Raw genomic sequence first — 8,716 nt, 5'->3', positions numbered from 1 at the left:
AAACCTTGTTATGCACTGGTCTCGTTCCCAGGATGAGGTACTGTCTATGAAATCACATGACAATTTGAACTTCTACTTTTCCGCATGTGCCTTACGGATCTTTTTTGCAGGAAATCAGCTCGAAGAAGAATTCCGGTTTGAAAAGAACGATAGGATATCACAAATATGCTGCCCGCTGCTTTGCTCTTGTTAGTACCTGTTGTCCTGTATCACTGTACTTGCATACATACCTGGTTCATTATGTGACAACAGTATGCATGATAGTTTGCTTATCAATTATTCGCTCCAAATTATCTGATCTGTATGAATGGTCACATTAGTGTAGAATATATCCAATGCCAATGAATTTTTTTAGCTCTGCATTGTTCTTGTAAGTACATGCCGTCCTTTATCAGTGTACTTATATTAACAGGTAGTTGTTCATGTACCATCACTCTGCAGCTTATTTTCCTTTGCCCTCCATTTTCTACACATCAGATCTATATTTACTCTTACCATAAGGTTGGTACTGAAGAAGTTTAGCTATGCATTGCTCTTGGCTGTGCCTTTTGCCTGTATCGCTGCACATACATTTATAGCTACTTGGTTATGTAGCATCACTCTTCATCTTATCTTAAATATTCTCCATTTTTTTGTATATTATCACATCTATATTTACTCTTAACAAAATGTAGAATAAAGGCAATGCTTATGAAAAAGATTCTGTGCTAAACTTCTTGAATTGCCCCCCATCAACATGGACAAGGGCTTTATAGGGCCTGTCTTCACCAGTAATGTAAGTTTGTCCTTCTCAAGCCTTCAAAATTTGTTGTGTATATTTGGTTAGGCATGACTGCAACAGCTGTTTATTTTTGGTGTTTGCATCCAATTGCATGTTTAAAGTTTATTATGTAGTTCATAAACAAAAGTTTGTCCTTCTCAATTTAAGTTTTCAGTTGTACAACCAAGTTCCTTCTTCATACCATGTAAATTAAACTATTCAGAGCAAGTGATCTTCTTTTGCACTGCATGTATGCTTCTGTTCTTCATCCGTAATCCAGTGATGTGGTGAACCTACCCACTATAGCACAATGTCATATTCTGCAATGTCTTAACTATGAACAATGTCATATCATTCTACTATTATTTAAATCGTCTCTTTATTTGCCAATCTGAAATGGGATAAATTGACAGCACACTAACCATTGATACTTATGAGTTCTTGATCTGTAATCCAGTGGTGTCGTGAAGCTGCCAACTCCTTCACAATGTCATTTCCTGCCATGTCTTGACCTGAACAATACCATATTGTGTTAATGCAATTTTAAACGGTGTCACTTTATTCGTCAGTAAGAAATGTGATGAATTGTCAGCACTGATACTTTTATGTGCGAAACCTGTCATCTGTCTGCTTGTTTATCTTTCAGAGTGAGGAAGATATAAGTGTTGAACAAGCGCAGTCTCATCATCTTGCTCAGCTGCTTGCGCTGCAGCTCCCCAACAGGGCTAACCTTTCTTGAACTCTATTGAAGTGTTGTTGGTTTTGTATATTATTTTGTCGGCGTGTTTATTTGCACTGGTGGCGATCTTTGATGCCCAGTGTATGTAATCTGCTGTCTGCTTGTGCTTTATTATCATAGTGGTGAACTTTGATGCCCAGTGGATGTAATATGTCGTAATTTATTTATTGTATAGTCTAGGTTTTTTCTTATTCATGATGATGTAGTTATTTTACTGTATATATGTCCTGTCTTCGCAATAAACCGGCCAAACCGTAAAATTACGGTACATAATCGGGCCGTCATGCAATCACGATGTATGATCCGCATCACGGGCCCCGTCAAACTGGCCCACTAGTAGATTCGGGCCTTTAATAGGCCGAGTAACCCCCGACCCTCTTTTCGCAAGAAAACTCAATGGGCTTTTAGGAGGCTGAGAAGTAGGTTGGGCCTGAAACGTGCCGAATAGCTCACGGGCCGGCGGCAACCCGAAATGGACCCCGGCCCATGATTGTGCGAATCAATTCACGGGCTTTCAACAGGCCAAAGTTTTCTCGGTCCTTATTTGGCCCAATCAGATATCGGCTGCGAGTAGGCCGGATGCAAACCGGGCCGTAGTTAGACCCAACTATATGACGGGCTTTTAACAGGCCGAAATGTTAAATGGGACCTTAACAGGCCGAAACTAATATCAGGCCGAATTACTAAATGGGCCTTTAGCAAGTGGGCCCAAAAGCATAGCGTCTAGTCAATGGGCCGAATCTGATATGGGCCATAATTGAGCCCAAAGCCTCTTAAAAGGGCCGGACCTGATCTGGGCCGTGATTTGGCCCAGAAAGTGGGAGGCTTTTAACGGGCCGGATCTTATATGAGCCATTATTAGACCCGGAACGTGGCAGGCCATTAATGGACCGGATCAATTATGGGCCGGCATTTGGCCCAAAACATGGCAGCCAGTTAATGGGCCGGCCTACTAGAATCCTCAAAATCTTGTGGGCCTACAGCTGGACCGGCCCATTAATGTCGGCGCAATCTTGTGGGCCTTTAGCTGGGCTGGCCCATTATGGCACACAAAAATCTTCTGAGCCTTTAGTTGGGCCAGCCCATTATAGTCCACAAAATCTCGTGGGCCTTCAACTGGGCCGGCCCATTAAGGGCCGCAAAATCTTGTGGGCCTTTAGTTGGGCCGGCCCATTTAAACTTGATTGGTCGTGCCACGTGTCGACGTATCATATGCGCCTTCTGTCAAATGAGTGGATGACATCTGTCCCAACGATGAGCCGACACATATTTCCTCCGGCCAATGATGATTTTACACGTGGAAAATCCCCATTGGTTGGGGCTGTTAACGGGTTATCGGATCCAAACCCGACCCGATAGCTTAACGGCGTTCCGTTACGGTGGATGCCACGTGTCGGTCACCCTTGATGAAAGCACTTCTGTGACGCGTGATTTTTCGTCATGGAAGTGGACACTTCTGTGATGATAATTTTGGTAATGTCATGGAACACTTCTACGATAGCACAGGTATGACTATCTTGATTCTGTCATAAAATCGTCATGGATGTACATGCATGACAAAAAACGCGACCTACTGTGACAAACACATATCATCACAGAAGTTTTTTTTTGTAGTGATATATGAGACCTAGAACCAGGTGAGAAGGTACAACAGAAGAAATAATCCACCATACTACAAATAATCCTTCCACATTTTTCTTGTATTTCCATGATTGTGAACCTTGCTTTCTATCCATACGAATGGAAGCACGCTTGCATTTTGCTAGAAACAAGTGGCCCGATGAATACATTTCATAAGTAAAATCCATGAAATCTGGCTAGAACCCGCGAAAGTCTCATGTTTCTAGCAGAACCTTCGTGAAGGAGCGTAGGAGGGTGCCAGTGTGACAAAGGTGCAATGAAAGACAGGTCGGACGAGCGACGCAATGAGGAAGTAATGGAAGAGCGATTGGGAAGCAAAATAATTAAGAGCATCTACCATCGGACGCCCTATATCCGCCCCAAACGCCCGGCCGGGCTACCCAAACCGAAGAATAGCACCCAACCAGGTTCTCCACATGCAGCCAAATGCCTGGGCTATTCGTCAACCCCCATATCCACCCAAATGTGGGGCGGGAATGGGGAGGCCCGGACGAGACCGGCACCGCCGCCATGTCGGACCGACCCGCTATGGCCCACGCCGCCCACACCAATGTCCCCACAAAAACCCTTTGAACCCTAGTCAAACCCCGCTCCTCCCAGTCCTCTCGACCTCTCCGCCCATCTCCCCTCCTGACTCCTCCCTTTCCTATCCCCAATGTCTCTTGCCCCCCCCCCCTGCCATGGAGGGAATCAGCTCTGACGAGATCGATTGGGATGACCTGGCCACCGACTCATCGAGCTCGTCCGCTCCAGACGAGGAGGAGCTCACGCTCAGAATTGCTCTCTAATGCTCGCGGATGGACCGGGGCAGGAGCTCCTCCTCCATCGCGTCGGCGGTGGCCAGGGTGAGTAGCTCCGCTTTCGCGGCGCCCCGACGCCGCCCTACACACTCCCTGCCATCCCTGGTTGGGCGCCCGACACCGCTAGCAGCTGCCCCTCCTGGGTGTCGTTGGGTGTTGGTGCCCGCACCGCCGAGCACATGGCCGCGGCCAGAGACAGCAGGCGCGTGTATCGGCAAGCCATGAAGAAGGCGGCGTAGGCCGCATCGAGCCGCTACAGCCGCGGGTCCTACAGATTGGCGTAGTAACCGCTACCAGTCGCGCCTGGACAAAAAGCGGACACTCGTCCATTTGAATCGGCGAACCGGCGCATTGGGCCACGGTTTATGCCTGTTTCGATCTAAACAGACGGACGCGGATAGAATGGGTCGGCGTGTTGGAATTGCTCTTAGGAGAGGAATAGGGCGGCAAACTGGTTTTTCCATTCATTTTACCTGAAACAGTTTTCACCCGCAAAAAACAAAAAACACAAAAAACAGTTTTCCTCCGGTTGCCACACTTCTGTTTCCAGATGCTAATCTTCGATGCACCACTTCCCCTTGCTCGACGACCCGCGCCGCCTCCGCCGCCTCCTCTCGTCCTGCGCGGCGCTCCGGACACTCACCCGCCTCCACGCCCTCCTCATCGTCTCCTCCTCCGCCTCGTCCCAGCACATTCTTTCCTCCTGCCTCGCCACCGCGTACGCCCGCGTCGGCGACCTCGCCGCCGCCGAGTCCACGCTCGCCACCGCGCCCACGTCCCCCTCCTCCATCGCCGCGTGGAACGCCCTCCTCGCGGCGCATTCCCGCGGGGCCTCCCCAGAGGAGGCGCTGCGCGTCTTCCGCGCTCTCCCGCCCGCCGCGCGCCCCGACAGCACCACCTTCACGCTCGCGCTCTCCGCGTGCGCGCGCCTCGGGGACCTCGCCACCGGGGAGATCGTCAGGGACCGCGCGTCCAAGGCAGGGTACAGGAACGACATCTTCGTGTGCTCGTCGCTGCTAAACTTCTACGCGAAATGGGGCGCCATGGACGATGCCGTCAAGGTGTTCGACAGAATGCGGAAGAGGGACCGCGTCACCTGGAGCACCATGGTTACTGGATTCGTGAACGCGGGGCAGCCGGTTCAGGCGATCGACATGTACATGAGGATGAGGGGAGACGGTCTGGAGGGAGACGAGGTGGTTATCGTTGGTGTTATGCAGGCTTGCGCAGCAACAGGGGATGTCCGGATGGGAGCCTCAGTTCATGGCTACTTGTTGCGGCATGCTATGAGGATGGACGTTGTCATCTCAACAAGCCTTCTGGATATGTATGCAAAGAATGGGCTGTTTGATCAGGCGCGCCGGGTTTTTGAGTTGATGCCGCACAGGAATGATGTGTCCTGGAGCGCACTGATCTCACAACTTGCACAGTATGGCAATGCAGATGAGGCACTTGGCATGTTCAGACAGATGCAGGTCTCTGGTCCTCAGCCCAGTTCAGGGCCAGTTGTTGGTGCACTACTAGCTTGTTCAGATCTTGGACTCTTGAAGCTAGGGAAGTCAATACATGGTTTCATCTTGGGGCGGCTTGAGCTCGATCGCATGGTAGGTACGGCAGTCATTGATATGTACTCAAAATGCGGCTCCCTGGCAAGCGCCCAATTGCTTTTCGATAAGGTTGTCTCAAGAGACTTGATTTCGTGGAATGTGATGATTGCGTGCTGCGGTGCTCATGGACGAGGCCGTGATGCCCTCTCTTTGTTCCAAGAAATGAAGAGAAACGAAGTAAGACCTGATCATGCCACATTTGCTTCTCTTTTGTCGGCTCTCAGCCACTCCGGTCTCGTAGAAGAAGGGAAATTCTGGTTCGATTGCATGGTTAATGAGTATGGAATTGAACCTGCCGAGAAACACTTGGTGTGTATAGTGGATCTCTTAGCTCGTTCTGGTCTTGTTGAAGAGGCCAAAGACCTGCTGGCATCAATGCACACCAAACCAACCATCTCAATTTTGGTCGCTCTACTTTCAGGCTGTCTGAATAACAAGAAGCTGGAACTTGGAGAGAGCACAGCAGAGAAGATCCTTGAACTGCAGCCTGGGGATGTTGGCGTCCTTGCCTTGGTCTCAAATCTTTATGCTGCTGCCAAGAACTGGGACAAGGTCAGGGAGGTGCGCAAGCTAATGAAGGACCACAGCATCAAGAAGGTGCCCGGGTGTAGCTCGATAGAGATACACGGAGCACTGCATACATTCGTCATGGAGGATCAGAGCCATCCTCAGCATAGACAGATTCTACAGATGGTCTCGAAGCTCGACTCCGAGATGAGGAAGATGGGCTATGTCCCGAAGACGGAGTTCGTGTACCATGACCTCGAGGAAGGCGTCAAGGAGCAGCTTCTCAGCCGCCACAGCGAGAGGCTGGCCATCGCCTTTGGGCTGCTGAACACCAGCCCAAGGACGCCATCAAGTACATGTCAAAGATCGCCACCAGGGAGATCGTGGTGCGAGACGCGAAACGCTTCCACCATTTCAAGGACGGAGCCTGCTCCTGCGGTGATTACTGGTGAAGGGTGTCTCGCGACACAACCTGTCCGTTGTCCACAGCTTCGTCCTTGCTTGGTCTCAAATCTTTATGCCGCTGCATGAACTGGGACAAGGTCGTGCGGAAGCTAATGAAGCCTGGGTGTAGCTCGATAGAGATACGCGGAGTCTACTGACTGACGTGAACCAGCATATAGGTGAGTGCCAGTTCCAGCTGTCCTGTGCAACTGCAAACACAGTGATTTGATCAGATTTCATACTCCCTCCGGGAGGGAGGGAGGGAGTATATGAGACCGGGATGGTTACGTTTCAGAAATTTGAACGAACGCTCTAGATCTTTCATGCTTCTCAGAGATTTGATATAACTGTGCAAACGTCTCTCGTCAGTCATTGTCCGCTTAAATAAGTGTGAGCTGAGTGCAGTTCCACACAGGACAGCTGGAACTAGCACTCACCTATATGTGGTTCCACAAGTCCAATATACACTGCGTCTGCGTCGTCACCCTTGTTGAAATCGTGGCGAGAGTCGTAGGTGACTGTACCTCTGAATACATGACGCAGCGGTCGGTCGCCGAGGTCGTCGAGGTTTACGGCACCAGGACTCTACCACCACCAACGCCAGTACCGATCGCGACGTCAACACCGCCCGTGCTCGGGGCGCCATCCCGAGCCTTCGATGCACCGTCGTCAGTCTATGCACCGGCCTCGCTATCGTTTTATTTTCCACCGGCCGCGGACCCGGACTGGAAACGCGTCGCGTCGCAGTAGTGCCCCGTCGGCGAGCGTGGCCGTCGCCGTCTGAGCGGCCGCGGGCGTCTCTTGCCGTGTGGGCGGGGAAGGTGACTCGCAGCGTGGCAAAATTTTGCTTTGCTTTGCCTTGCCTTGTCTCACTTTTCTCCCGGGCCTCGTCTCGTGGACTCATCGTGATCGCTACGAATCTTGACGAGGGGAGGGGGTCCAGATAACGCTGGACGGACTTTCGTGACGTTCGTTGGAGCTGCTAGTGGTTGAGGAACGCTTGCTTCTCAAGTAGGAGTAGGAGTGGCGGGTCGGACGGACCTGCCCCATGTGGGAGCATGGCAATGCCGCTCGCTGTTCGAGACTGCTAGGCTATAGCTATAGCGCCTCAACTATTGGCTGTTCGGCACCCGCTGCTCATGATTGGGATCGATTTTCCACTTGATCGTGGAGCTGGTTTGGCCTCGTCGTTGACCTGCCGGTGAGTGGAAACTGGCCGGCGTCTGCACGACGCGGAATGTCGCGTCCGACTACAGCGAAACTTCTTTCTTTAGAAGATCAGGGATCGCCTCCCCGGTTCCATTTCATTGCAGAATGAACACGCATCATCCATCTACGAGTTAATTGCACGCAAGTATCATAATTGGGGCATTACATGCGGATTGGTACCACTTTGGTAATTTTTACATGTCAATACCAAGTCTGGGGCTAGCCGTTACAAAAAGGTCTAAACCGCGTATAAACACGTAATGACGGGGTATCTGACCAGCGGGGCCCACCTGTAGGGTGCCGACGTGGCATGTTTTTTTGCAGAAAGCCCCCTTTTTCACCAGCGATACTATTCATCGTCTCCACGCGCGGCGGCGCCGATCTAAATCGAGGGGAGGAGCCCCTCGAGCCCGAGCTCCTCCGCCTCCTGTAACCGCCGCCCCGCCCCGGCCTCCCGCTCACCTTGCCTGCTTTGCAGCCGACGCAGGGGAGGCAACGGGACTTGGCGTAACTCCGGCGACAGGGAGCGACGAAGGGCGCAAGAATAGACGGATCTGGATGGCGACTCTTGCGGCGGAGGGCAGGAGGGGTGGCGCTGGTCCTCTGTTCATACGACAGAGAGGGAGGAAACAGAGAGGCGGCTAGGGGACCTGGTCGCCAGCGATGGCTGCTCCGGCGAGGTGCATGGGGCGGGGTCGACAAGACCCCCGGACGGAGGAGGCTGGGAGGAGGAGCCCGGGCACGAGGAGATGGCGTCGCGCTGGTGAGCGAGCTAGGGAGTTCGGGAGGAGGCGCGAGCGATCCTCGTGGCTGCTGCTGCTTGCCGGCGATGGCTGGGGGCGGGGTCGACGAGACACTCGGGCGGAGGCGGCTGGGAGGAGGAGCCCAGGCATGAGGAGGCGGCGGCGCGCTGGTGAGCTCGGGAGGAGGCGCGAGGGGTCCTCGTGGCTGCTGCTGCTCGCCGGCGACGGTTGGAGCGACTGGTTTCCTCCCCTGCTTCTGCTGGTTT

General features: G+C 52.1%; 1 pseudogene; it reads left to right on the top strand.

Moving 5' to 3' along the window:
* Window positions 1–4,468: 4,468 nt before the first annotated feature.
* On the top strand, window positions 4,469–6,637 carry LOC123127212 (putative pentatricopeptide repeat-containing protein At3g25060, mitochondrial; annotated as a pseudogene).
* Window positions 6,638–8,716: the final 2,079 nt, after the last annotated feature.

The sequence above is a fragment of the Triticum aestivum genome, chromosome 1B (assembly GCF_018294505.1).
Source record: "Triticum aestivum cultivar Chinese Spring chromosome 1B, IWGSC CS RefSeq v2.1, whole genome shotgun sequence".
Lineage (NCBI taxonomy): Eukaryota > Viridiplantae > Streptophyta > Magnoliopsida > Poales > Poaceae > Triticum > Triticum aestivum.
The sequence above is the reverse complement of the archived record's forward strand: the minus strand, read 5'-3'. Positions and strand labels throughout refer to the sequence as shown.